Source organism: Aristolochia californica, unplaced genomic scaffold (genome assembly GCF_029961685.1).
Source record: "Aristolochia californica isolate CCGP_79_NKW_82.1479 unplaced genomic scaffold, dmAriCali1.0.hap1 SCAF_3, whole genome shotgun sequence".
Classification (NCBI taxonomy): Eukaryota; Viridiplantae; Streptophyta; class Magnoliopsida; order Piperales; family Aristolochiaceae; genus Aristolochia; species Aristolochia californica.
This window is the reverse complement of record NW_027181992.1, coordinates 43,126,089-43,139,802: the sequence shown is the minus strand read 5'-3', so window position 1 is coordinate 43,139,802 and position 13,714 is coordinate 43,126,089. Positions and strand designations below refer to the sequence as shown.

General features: G+C 35.9%; 1 pseudogene; it reads left to right on the top strand.

Annotated features, from left to right (window-relative positions):
* LOC137960619 (putative pentatricopeptide repeat-containing protein At5g40405) lies at positions 1 to 1,957 on the top strand (annotated as a pseudogene).
* Positions 1,958 to 13,714: the final 11,757 nt, after the last annotated feature.

The window sequence follows — 13,714 nt, the reverse complement described above, 5'->3', positions numbered from 1 at the left end:
CCTTTTGATTTTGAGTCTTGTACTCGGTTCTTACCTGTAACGTTTTCATTAGTTATTGTGAAGTTTTAAGGATGTGGTGATAGAAGAACTTATGCGTCTCTTCCTGCATGTGTATTGTGAGCTCTTGTTTGATAGATGCATATCGTTCGGCTAAGTCACTTCTCTTCGGTCTCATTTCGACATAATAAACATACTAATATCAGCAATTTGTTGCGATCTCCATCTTCGTCGGTCAAAACAGGTTCAACAAATTCATGCTCAGTTCATCGTTCGATGCTCTTCGCATATGCTAGATTGTCCACCCCTTCAAAGACTTTTGCCTTCTTTGCGACCCAGATGCGTCACATCAAACTCACTACTGTGACCGTTCAGTTCCTCCTGAAAGCAAGTTCCTGATCGAAATCCCTCTTTCAAACTTGTCAAATGCATTCTTTAACGTTAAAATTGGGGTTTAGCTTTTATACTCTTCTTCAGAATGCAATAATCTATTGTTACGGTCTGTGCAGCCAGTTACTTGATGCAAGGAGACTGTTTGATGAATTGACCCAGCGAGACGTCGTCTCCTTTAACATGGTTATGCATCGGCAGGGGATATGAACTCTGCTTCTGATCTCTTTGCCCAAGTCCTTGAGCTAAACATTGTTAGTTGGACTGCTCTGGTTACTGGTTTCTCCAACAGCGGGGACGTCTGTGAAGCTAGGCGGCATTTTGATAAAATGCCAGAGAAAGATCTGGTTTCATGGAATGCAATGATCTCAGGTTATCTGCAGAACCGCCACCCTGTTGAGGCCCTAAATTTATATCATCAAATGCAAATTGAGAACTTCAAGCCCAAAACAATTACCATTACGAGTGCATTATCTGCTTGTGCAAGCGCTAGGGCTCTGGATATGGGGAAATGGATCCATGTTTACCTTAATAAGAACAATTTTTTGTTGGACCCCTTCCTGGGTTCTTCCCTTATTGACAGGTACTCTAAGTGTGGAGCTGTGCACTTGGATTTACAGGTCTTTGAGAATTTTCCTGAGAAAAATACTTGCACTTGGAATGCCATGTTAAATGGGTTGGCCATGAGTAGTCACACCAGAGAAACACTGGGGGATTATTTAGTAACATGCAGCTAAATAGAAGTGTTTGGCCTGATGAAGTTACATTCACTGGGGTCTTTATTGGCTTGAAGTCATGGGGGATTTGTGGAAGAAGGAAAGAAGCACTTTTATTGTACAATGAAGGAAATTGGTGTCATTCAAATCATGGAGCATTATGTGTGTCTAGTTGATCTGCTTGGGCTATCCAGGCAATCAATGGAAGCAGATGAGGTAATAAGAAATACGCCAATAGAACCAGATGTTGTTTGGAGGGCTTTGCTTTCAGGTTACAGACTTCACAAAGATGTAGAACGAATAGAAGCTAAAAATAGTGGTGATTACGTGCTTTTATCAAACTTATACGCCTCAGTTGAAAAATGGGGTGATGTGGAGGAAGACAATAATCCACAAAAGGGATTACAAAAGTATCAGGCTGCAGTTCAATATTGCCCCACAACACTATCCATGAATTCATCTCTGGGACAAGTCTCATCCCAGCTATAATGAGATTCTTCATAAACTGGAGGAGCTAGGGACAAAGGCTAGTAGTGATGGATACTCTGCAGAGATTTCGTTGGTGTTGTATGACATAGATGAGGAGGAGAAAGAACAGTTCCTAGGGCATCATAGTGAGAAATTGGCAATAGGTCTTGGCCTAACAAGCACAGCCCCTGGATCCCCTCTCACGATCATGGAGAACCTTCGGGTTTGCAATGACTGTCACAGTATGGCTAAGTTCATCTCAAGGATCTGCAATCGGGAAATTGCGGTTCGTGATAAAATCAGGTTCCACAGATTCAAATATAGGCTTTGCTCTTGTGATGATTATTGGTAGTGTAGAAGTGGTCTTCAGCTGAGCCAAGAAAAGTTTATATAATTTTTTTTTCAAAGAAACACGTCTACTTTGACAGTTGATTACACAATCTCCATTGACTGAATCAATACTTTGACAATTTGGATCAGTCTTGCAACTTGTTCAAACCGTAAGAATATAATCAGAATGAAGTAGTCACCTGATACAAAATCTCCAAGTTACAGTGGGTAGCTGAACAATGTCAATCACAATCAAAGAACCCCACTTTGTAAAAGTCAATAACAGAGAACACAGAAATCATGCTTGTTAGGAAAACCAAAACCTGCTAACAAGCAATCAGAATGTCTGGGAACCAAGATCATGCAATTGAGGGTAATTCTGTGACAGACAACCGTTATGGGCTGATTGCAGGTTCATTTCACCCATTTCTACTGTGTCGACTCTGCAATATTTTGAACGGCATCTTGCGTCTTCAACGGCTGCAGGACCTGTTTCCCATTCTGCTACTTCACTCATGCAAGATGTTCTACGTTTGCTCTCAGATATTAAAAGCTCTGATTCAGGATTGAATTCTAAAACTAGATCATCATTGTTGAGCTCTTCCTTCTCTTCAAGTTGCCTTGAGGACTTTTCCATTACATCCACAGAATCACCTTCTTCACTACTACTATGGGTATAATTGGCATTGTTGTCATCTGATGTGTGTGCCCTGAGGTCACAGGTCGTATCCATCTCTTCTTGGCTATCAAGTTCGTCATCAATGTAACACTCTAGAGAGAGGGACAAGAACAAGGCCGAGAATCACCTCTTAGTGCAACTTCTTCCCGTTCTTTGGGTATTTTCAAAATTTAAGTCTTAGCAAGTTCATTACTTGAATAGCATGCATTAGAGCAGTCAATGCCATCTAGCACAATGCCTCTGTTGATCTGATTCCTAACATGCTCTTCTTGGCTACTTTCAAGATTAATACTAAATATTCCCTCAGCCTATGAATCAAATGTTTTGTTGAAATATCTGTAAAAAGGGTATTTTGGTTATTTATCATGCCTTGTATGTTCCCCAGGGGATAGCAGTTAGTTTATCTTTATGCTAAAATTATATGGTTAAAATTTTGTTTTATTTGATATGTAATTAGGGAGATATCATTGTTTATATCTAGAGGGGTATATATGTTATTTTATATCTTGTTTTTTAGTATATAAGTGATTTTCGGGTTGTTTCCCTTGCTTTGAAAACTACGGCTTTATTCAACACAACCTTCTCAACTTCTTCTCTATCTTTTCTTTTCTATTTCTTCTTATTTTTCCCATAATTTTACATGGTACTTGAGCATATACGACCTGATTATTATGAGTATTTTAAAGAGCTTATTCCCCTCCTCAAGTATGAGAACTATCCAAGAAGGGAAACTTTCCAGAATTGCTACTAATTGAAGTTAAAGTTAAGACTTTTTGTCCTTTATTTGTATCATAACCTTAGGGTTGATGGTTTGTGCTGTCAATTGAAGAACTTTATGAAGTTTTTGTACCCCTAGAGGGTTATTTGGTTCATTCTCTTCCAATATTGTGTTTGCACGTCTTCTAGGGTTGCAGATTACTTGCATTATCACCCCGAAGTTGACATCGACCCTAAATGATTTCCTCTTCAGATTGCTTTCTTGATTAGTGGAAGGTAACAAATTGATAGTATCAAATATGCTTTCAGTGCCCTAATTTTCTGTATATATGTAGGCTCCACTTCATTTGTGCAGGCATATATGTTATTTTCTAGTGCTGGTTGTTTTAGTAGTGCATTCCAGCATGTTATTTGTTAAAAATTCTGCATGACTAATTCAAGTGAAGTGATTAAACCAGCCAAAAAGTCTGGTTATCTGGATGGTAAGGATACTATTTGTGGAGAAGTTGAATGGATAAAATTATCTGGCCAGGGCCAAATCTATGTGGATTTATCTAAAAGCTAAGTAGAAGACAAAATACTTGAGGGATGATCGTTCTAACCTAATGACTGATGATTGTGAGGCAGACGATAATCAAGTTATGACATGACTATTAAACAACATAGAGTCAAAATTTAGGAAGCATTTGATGAATTGCAAGACATCAAAAGAAACTTGAAAGTCACTAGAAGCTCCCTGTGATCAAGAGAGTAATATGTATCGAATCTATGAATTGTATACAAGGTTTTTTGGGTTAAAGAGGAGAGATTGTTTAGTTATTTATTATTTTAGTTAGTTGTAAAGTATTTTATATGAGATTAAAACTTATCATCTTTTCATCACTAAGGAAATAGATCTTCAAGTGCAGCAGGGGCAGCTCCTATGGCCAAATTTCTTGATGATTGCATAAGTACTTGTAAATGATACTATACCTACACTCGAAAAAGCCTTTAATAGAATAATGCTTGTGTGGTAGCTGTAGTTACACAAGGCACAAGGGGATAAAAGCTGTTTCCCTCAATATTTGCCCAGTTTAGGGTTACTCTACTCGTGGACATGGTCAGGGTGGGCGAGGACAAGGCAGAGATACATTTGGGCGTAAAGGAGGCCATAGTTGTGTTAGGATCCTCACGAGCTATAGATCTTGTCACCCTCCTCTCTTCTCTTCCTTCCATTGCTTTGCTTGACGTAGGGATAGATTGATGGAGTGATGTAAAGAAGCAATTCGGAAAGGGGATTTGGGAAAAAAAGGGGGAGAGCTTGAAGGAGCTCTCGACCTGTTACTCTAATTTACTCTAGGCTAATTTGATAATTCAATCGCTACCTTTCATTAACCTAGTTGTCCCCTTAAATAGGGTTGAGGACGCCAAATACAATTCAGACCCTTGGGTCACTGGTTCAAGCCAAATAAATTGTAAACCAAACCAAACCAAAATTAATTACATGAAAATTGAAAATCACATTAATTAATTCCTATGCTTGCTGGTAACTTGTGATGCTATTGAGTCCATAACAAGTTGTGAGTCATCTATGGGTATACTAACAATTTTTTAGACAAATGTTAAGATAAATTTGTTAAACCTGTCTAGGTTAACTTGAGTTTTCCTAAGCATGGAGAGTCATCTACTGGTGGTGTAGTTAGTATTGTTCTTAGTGCTCCAAATGAACTTTAATAGTTGGTTCAATGCATGACACAATTGATTACATCCTCCTCATCCATGGCTTAGAGTCGTTCCATTGCATGTTGTAGACATGGAAATTTGATTGCCAATTTTTTTTACCTTAATTCATAGTCAAAATTACCGATCTCGATTAAGATTTGAATCGAATAAACTTGGCAACTAGTTGATCGATGGTCAAAATCGAAGTTTTTGACAGCCAAAGTGTAGAGGGTTAATCAATTGGTCCATCAATCATTAAAATTAGAATTTCGATAAAATGTGGGAACAACTATTGAGATCAAAACCAATTGAAGGTCAATATGAAGCAAATTGTACTTGGCGATCACCAAAATCAAAAGTATATGTGAATGCCACTTGGATGCCTTGTAGTCAAAATTATTGATCTCATTTAAGATTCAAATCAAATAAACTTAGTAACTAGTTGCATGATGGTTAAAATCGAAGTGCGGAGGGCTAATCAAATGGTCCATCAATCGTTAAAATCAGAATTTTGAACAAAAGTGGGAACAATTATCGAAATCAAAGCCAATTGATGATCAATATAAAGCCAATTTATACATGGCCATCACCAAAATCAAAAGTATACGAGAATGCCACTTGGATGCCACTTTGGCACCACACAAACAGAGGAGTTGGCACATGAGTAACACATGGTGCCAATAGGGGATCCATTCAGCATAAAATGATCTACATCATCCACCATGTGTCAAATTCTTATGGGATGAGGACTTGGTCTTGTCATGTGTGAAGATCTCATGGGATGAAGACATGGCCTTGCCACATGTCAAAATCTCATGGGATGAGGGCTTGTCTTGTTACATGTGAAGATCACATGGGATGAGGACTTGGTCCTACCATGTCAAAATCTCATGGATGAGGACTTGGTCTTGCCGCATGTCAAATTTTCATGGGTTAAAGACTAAGTAAAGAGAAAATGAGTGAGACAAGGTGTGGTTGAACCTCCCTCACCCCTCTATAAATAGGAATCCCTTTGCCATTGGGGGGAGGGGTCTCTCTCAGAATTGGAATCTGAACGGAGTTGAGAGAGCTAAAGAAAATCCGATCATCGAATAGCAAATACTCCACCAAACTTATTATTAAGATCGAATCATAGGGTCACTAGAGATAAGATCTAAAAATCACTTGTAATATTCTTTATGTTATCTTACTATAAACAAACGTATTGTTTCATGTACCAACTTGTCTGTATGTCTGTGTGTTGTCTTCTCTCCCAAAAACAAAAACCTTCAATGACAACATAGTTACCTGAATATAGTGGTGATGTCACCAACACAAAGCCCTCTCACTAGTCTACCAAAAGCACAACTTCAATGCCGATTATGATGAAACATTTTGAGAAGTATTACAACGTTACTTCTCCAAGCTGTAGAGTGGAAATCACACCATCCTCACATGATTACTCATTGTGTCACCGATCTTGACACCTCTAATCAAGGTTATTACAATGATGACACAAGTGAAGTAAGTAGTGGAAAAAAATTTGAACTCTAGGTGGCAATGAAAGAGAAGGATGGACAAATCCTAGCAAGGGATGTGTACATGGCCTGAATGACAAATAAGTTGAAATTCTTTAAAGCAAACATGGTATAAGTATTCACATTGTTTGCTAAGACCTCCACCAATCTTGTCATAGAGGAGTCTAACTTACAAAATGAGGCACATTCACTAAGGAGACATTTAATGAAATCATCACAATGGAGTCTTTATAAATTCCTTTTGTACTCTAGTGACTCTATGAGCATTGAGGGGGGATGAAAAATCTATCAAATTTACTCTCCTTCCTCTTTGTCTTCTAAAATTCTTCACACAAAGAAAATCTAGAAATAGAAGATATTTAAACTTCTTTGAATGAAGAATGTTGCAATAATTGCAATAAGCTAGCATTAACTCCAAAACATTTCAATAAAAATGATTAGAAATCAAGACTTCATTTTGGAAGTTTGAAAAAATGAAGTTTCACTACCCTATATTTAGAAGGGTTTGATAAAAAAAAAGACATCAAGACTAAAGCAAGACGTTGTTAATGAAATAAGAGATCATTACCCTCTTAGAAAATAAAATGATTAGACCTTTTGCAATCCCCTTTGATTTGTACAACGTTCTATGTCAATAAACCTATAGAAAAAAAAAGAGGAAAACTAAGTTTAGTAATACATTAAACCTTCAAACAAAGTTTTGAAATGGATAAGATATCCAATTTCTAATAAAAGATATTTGTTAAATAGACTTTATGAAGCTAAAATATTTTCAAATTTTGATTTAATGTCAGGATACTAGCATATTCAAATTGTTGCAAAGAAGAGATACAAAACTATTTTTGTTTTTCCTTTTGGATATTATGAATGGAATGTCATGCCCATTGGATTGAGAAAAATACCCTGTTTGGATATCACGAATAATATTTTCATACCATATTCTACTTATTTGACTATCTATATTGATCATGTTATGATATTTTTTAAAAACAGTTGAGCAACATTTCAAACACTTGGAACCCTTTAAGCATCTTGTACCCAAAAATGAAAATATTTCAAGAAGAAATTAGATTTTAGGTAATATTTGCAAAGGGAAATTAGTCCCTATTGAAAGACGCATTGAATTTGCTTCAAACCTCCTCGATAAAATCACTAATAAAAAATAACTTCAGAGATTTTTAGGGTCTTTAAACCATGTTGCCAATTACTACAAAGACTTGGCAAAGGACACAACCGTTCTCTACCAACAACTTCAAAAACGTACTAAACCTTGGAATGAGCAATGCACCCAAGTTGTGAAAAAAATTAAAGAAAAATTTAAAAAATTCCCTGTTTACATTTAGAAAATCCTTTATACTTTAAAATAGTTGAAAACAATGCCTTTGACATTGGGTTTGGTGGTACCTTTAAACCAAGGATTCCAACAAAACCTTTATTTAAACCTTGGGAGGATTTAGTTTCTTCAAAGACATACTTAGAAACATTAGCAACAAACAAAAAACTTCAATTACAAATATAACATGAACTTGTGTGAAAGGAAGGAAAAAACATGCGTGTTAGAAACAGGATTACAAATGGCACTTGTGAAGACAACTCGAACTCATGACTTTAGGTATTTTTGGAATGGCAACTCAAAATTTTAACAAGTTTAGAAAAGAGAAACTCATGAAATTAGGACTCACAACTTAAGAAGTTTTGGTTGATAATATTCAAAACTTAGCAAGTTTTTAAAAAGAGAAAGTCATGATGCCAAGACTCAAAATTTGAATCTTTAGGCTAGTAACTTTTGAATTTAGAAAGTCTAAGTGATAATGCCTAATATGTATTTACTCAAATATTGTGCTTTTTAACTCACCCATCTTAGTAGCTCTTACTATATAAGTAACACTAATAGCAATATGAGCATGGTTTCCCTAAACCAAGATATTTTTAATATACTTTATAGGCAAAAACGCATCCAATATAGCCAGATATCTTAGATGTTATATTTGATTATGTTTTTGGGCTACATAGGCTCTAATGGCTACATAGGTTTCTTCAAATTTGGTTCGTAATCCATTCTTATCACATTATGCACGATTAATTTGTATGGAGGCACATAATTTGAATTTAATTTCTTCAACAAACTAATCTTTCCCATAAAATACAACTAATTCTCTTTTTAAGGAGATACATAATGCAAGCTTATAGTTTACACAAGTATGTTAGATATCATGACTTGCACAAGTAGCAAATCAATGATTGTCAATGTAGCTCATATCAACAAGGTGGTCAAATTGCCAAACTTTGATATAGTCATTGAAGTTCACTTTGTTGTGGGTATAACTATACACACTGGTAGCACTTAGGGTACTAGATTCTAAGGGCAGTTGTTCTAGTTATGCATGGGTGGGTTCATGTGATTCAATGGCTTTCAAAGTATGAATTTAAAGTGTCCAAGTTGATATGAGCCAATTTCTTGGTCCATAATCACATGATGTATGGATCAAGCCTAATCGCATTTACAATTATGCATAACCTTATGAAAAACTAATGTTATTTCCATCATATGTCAATTAAATTCCGAATGGGTTGGAAACTAATATAATCTTTCCTTAATATGTCATTGGCTATTGATAATCTAATTCTCCTTAAGGCTATGAATTCAAGGGTACTCGTTGATATATGAATTTGATTTTCATTGAAATCCCAAGTCTACGTAAACTAGACAAGGATTGGTGTTTGAGGTTAAAAGATAGAACTATAATTGAGTCAAACTTCAAAACGAAACCCATAAGATGAATCTCTAAATTGACACGATCATTAAATTATGAAGTCCTGTTACATAATTCATGTTCTACAAGCTATTTAGGTAATTTTCATGTGGTATGTAGCTTGGCTCGGAGAGTTCACTCCTTGCTATGAAGTTCAAGTCACCTTGGGTACCCAAATTTGCTTGGGTCCCATTGTATCAACTTTGGAAGACAAATTTAGGCTTCTCTTGGGAATCTAAAATTGCTTCACTACATTCAACTTTGATCTTCTAATTGAACGCTCAACTGCATAATGTCCAATGATTCCACAAGTGTAACATCCATCATTATCCATTGGTGAGGTTGTGACCTTTTTCACATTTGCCTAATGAAAACTGCTAGATTTTCTTTCTATTCTAGTCTTATGGATTTTAACTCTAAATTCCAGCTTCCTCACTTGATTTTTTTCATCTAATCATAGGAGTAACTTTTCCCAAGGTTAGAATCTTTATAACATGAGATAAGTCGTGGGTTCTTCTTTCAATTATAAAGTTGTTGGATTTTAACAAAAACATTTCATGTTATAATTCTAAAATCCTAGAGCAATAACTATTATTTTCTTTTTTCAATTCTAGAATGTTTGAAGAATAGTTATTTAGTTTCTCACATTCTGAAGTGAGCATTATGTTTTCTTTTCAAAACCCTTCTAGCTTTGAGAAAAATTCAGCTTTTAATACAATAATTTCATTTTCTAATTTGGAAAGTTGCCTCCTTAGTCTCGTACTTTCTTTCTCTCTTCTTCTAAGGGAGGATATGGGTTCTTCAAGTTTTCTCATCAATTCTTCTTTGTCCAATTCCTCACAACTATCACTCTCTGAAGTTTCATCTCAATCTGATACGGTGTTTCCATATAAACGTAAGTGTATACAATCAATAATTTCAGTGTTATCACTAGATGTATTGCACTGATAGTTTGAAGAGCACATTCTTTGTTCTTAGAAAAGTCAGATTCTAATTTATCCCATAAATCTTTGGCTGATTTACGAGATTCGTAAGAGTCAATTATATCGTTACTCAAGGAATACATATGAGTTCCATAGCCTTAGCATTGCCATCTACTCTTACAATGTCAAAGTCATCTCAATAAAAAAACAAAATTTGGAATAAAACTCCTCTTTACATTTTGGGATGGGATGAAGGGTCCATTTATGATAGCTTCCTATAATTCAAATCCAAGGGATTGTAAGAAAATTTCTATTCTTAATGTCTACAATTGGTATTATGAAGTGATGAGTAAGGGAGCCAAAAAAGTGATCATGACCCTCTTAGAACATAATTTCAACTTGAGATGCCATTTAATCGTTTCAAAATAAAAAAGATTTTGATTCCAATTAAGTGTTTGGCCTGCTCTGATTCCAATTGTTAGCTCAAGTGGCTTCTCAAGGGGGGGGGGGGGGGGGGGGGGGGGGGGGGGGGGGGTTTGGATGGGGATGGGATTTAAAAACTTAAGTAAGGCGTGTAATAAAAATATGCAATATAGTAATTTCAATATTAAGTAAACATTAACACACCGTAGCAGACAATTTTTTTTTATCGATGTTCCCCAATTGGTATTCACCGCCCAAGAACCCTTGCTTGAAAAACTCCACTATTTAAAGCTCTAATACCTGAAATTTACACAAGGAGATTTCGACCCTCTTTAAGCCACATGTAGTTCAATATACACTTTTTGAAAATTCAATTTTCCCAAGAGATTGGCTGGATTTTAGCTCTAGTTATTCCTTTCTATCTAGATTAAATAGGTTCTAGATGAACCTTTCACAAATAAAAGCAAATAAAGGAAAAAATCACTTACACCGAATACTTGAAGAGTACTTTCCCCTTGAGAGATTCAAACATCCACTTCTTTTACAGCACAATGTAGAATAAAGGAGTTTGTCTAATATGAAATGTAAGGGAAGGATGAGGAACAAGTAGGAAGATTTTCAAGGGTATAACTCTCTTTCACTCAAAACCAATTTAGAGAAGATTTGCATGACTTTTGGAATAAAGGCTTATAAATTTGCCAATAAATGTTCATTAAAATTCTCTATGTGAGGTTTGGTTGGGTTTTTATAACTTCCCCAAGCCAAACTAGCCGTTTTTTGCCATTTTTCAAAAGTCGGTACTTTGATATATCAATCATTGTAAAGTGATCGATCGATCAATCGATCATAACGGTTATTTTTCTGTTAGGATGTGACTTATTGATCGATGGATTGATCGATCAATATTTTATCATTGGTCTTGAAAAGATAAGTTGATCGATCATTTAGGGTGATCAATCAGTCAAAATTCCCTCTGACTATGTAATACTAAGTATGATTGATCAATGATCTTCCTATGATCGATCATGCTTTATGTCCCTAATTGGCAAGATTCTGTCTGATCGATCAATCCATATAAATTCTGCTTACTTAGATAGTATTGAGTGATCAATCCAAAATCGATGGTCGATCATGCTTTATAGCATGATATGGTCATGTTCTAGATGGTATGCTTTATAGGCTTGGCGTGTACACTTCTAGATAATTGATCATTGGCAAAGGTTGATCGATCATTTTAGTTCCAGTTCAACTAAATTGACTTTTAAAGCTTGGAAAGGAATTAATCTAGGTGCTCTAACATGTTAGTGGATGTGTACGATGTTCCTAAACATGTGTATATGGAATGTGTGTCCTAAAGCTTTATGTACACCATTAGAGTTTAAAGAAAGGAGTTAGGATAACTCTCTTACATTTTTTACTAACTTTTGGCATACATCAATGATACCTAAAACTCTTGTCTTCTCGTTATCTTTTTCTTCACGGGTACTTCTTCAAGAGATGTCCTTGTATGTTTCTTGAGGTCTTATGTAAGCTTTATCATTTTGGAGCTTTTAGACCTTGAGATGCATTGACTCTTGAAGGAAAAATACCCGAAATACTTAGTTTGTAAATTGTAAACTCTATTAATTTTTGTTATCATCAAAATCAATAAGGGAGTCAACGACAAAACTCAACTGATTTGCCAAGTTGCTATTATGCAAGAAAAAAAATTCCCAATTAGCCAGGTTGCTATTGCATGAGAAAAAAGAAATTCCTTGCACAACACATCAAACCACCCTCACTTTTTTTTTTTTTGTTTACAAGGGTGGGAGAGAAATCCTGGGAACGATGGAAAAGAGGGGAAGGGTATGTCGACTTGCCACATTTCTAAATTTATAGAGAAGAGAGATAGAGGGATGCTATCGATTGGGGAGGGATCCCTAGCCCTCCTTGCCATTGTACGAGGTTGAGGGATTCCTCCCTTGTTGCTAGAAATGCAAGGGGAGAGAGGGGAAGGGAGTCCTCCCCCTCTATAATACTAGACTATCCTTCTCCTCTGCATTTCTAGACCGAGGGAAGAAGGTTCTTCCTCTGTTATTCAAATATTATTCTTTTATTTTTTATTTTAATTGTAAAAATGATGATGTCATCCTAGGTCAACCGGTAGCCAAACCAAATTGAAGAGGACCCAATCACCTCATCACCAGGTCAATTTTTAGAAGATTGGGTTTAAGTTTAAAATAATAAATAAACTTTTTCTTACTAAGCATTACATTTTGTTGCTATTTCTCCATAGGAATGATACCAAATTCAAGGAGGCTATGTAGACCAAGTAAATCTGTCCAATTGAGCAAACCAAGTAAACTGACTCAAACAATCAGTCAGGTTTTTTCACAAACCTTTAGGAAGGACTAGGTCCAATCGACCCTAATTCAATTTGGTGTGGCGAGAGGAGAGACTTATAGGCCTAATTGTTGAGTTCTACTAAAATAAGAAATTGACTTCTACAATACCTTCCTCAGTTAAGCTCTCCCCTTTAACGTGCTTCTCATTAGCTGTCCTAATGAATAATTATCAGTCGTCTTCCCGGATAAACCAAATGCAAGAAACATTAATAATATTACTTCTCTCTTACAAACACATTTTATACGAAGATGAGCACAGAAGTCAATCAATCATTTGCTTCAGTGGCTTATGGCTCATCAGGAAGCAACTTGGATGACTGCATCCATAGACGTGCAGAGGAAAGGCAGATTTGGCTGACTTTGTGTGGATATTATAAATTCATCACTCTCCTTTAACTCTTCTGCTTTCATATTTTTTTCCAAATAAAATTAAAGAAACGCGTTTGTGCAGCCCCTGTTCTCTCTAATTTCTTACTCCGTTTGATTGGGTTTGTCTCCCATTTGCTATAAACTAGCAGAAGAACTGCAGGAACAGAACCCTCAGATGGATATGGAATCGGTGGTTTTTTAAGCATTTGAATGCTAGAAATGATGAGGCTGGAGAGGATAAGAGGGTAGTTGGTGATAATAAAGAAATCATTCGATGAAGTCTATAAGAAGAGCTGCACTGGGAGCTCAACATATAATCATCTTGAATCATAATCGACAAAGACAAG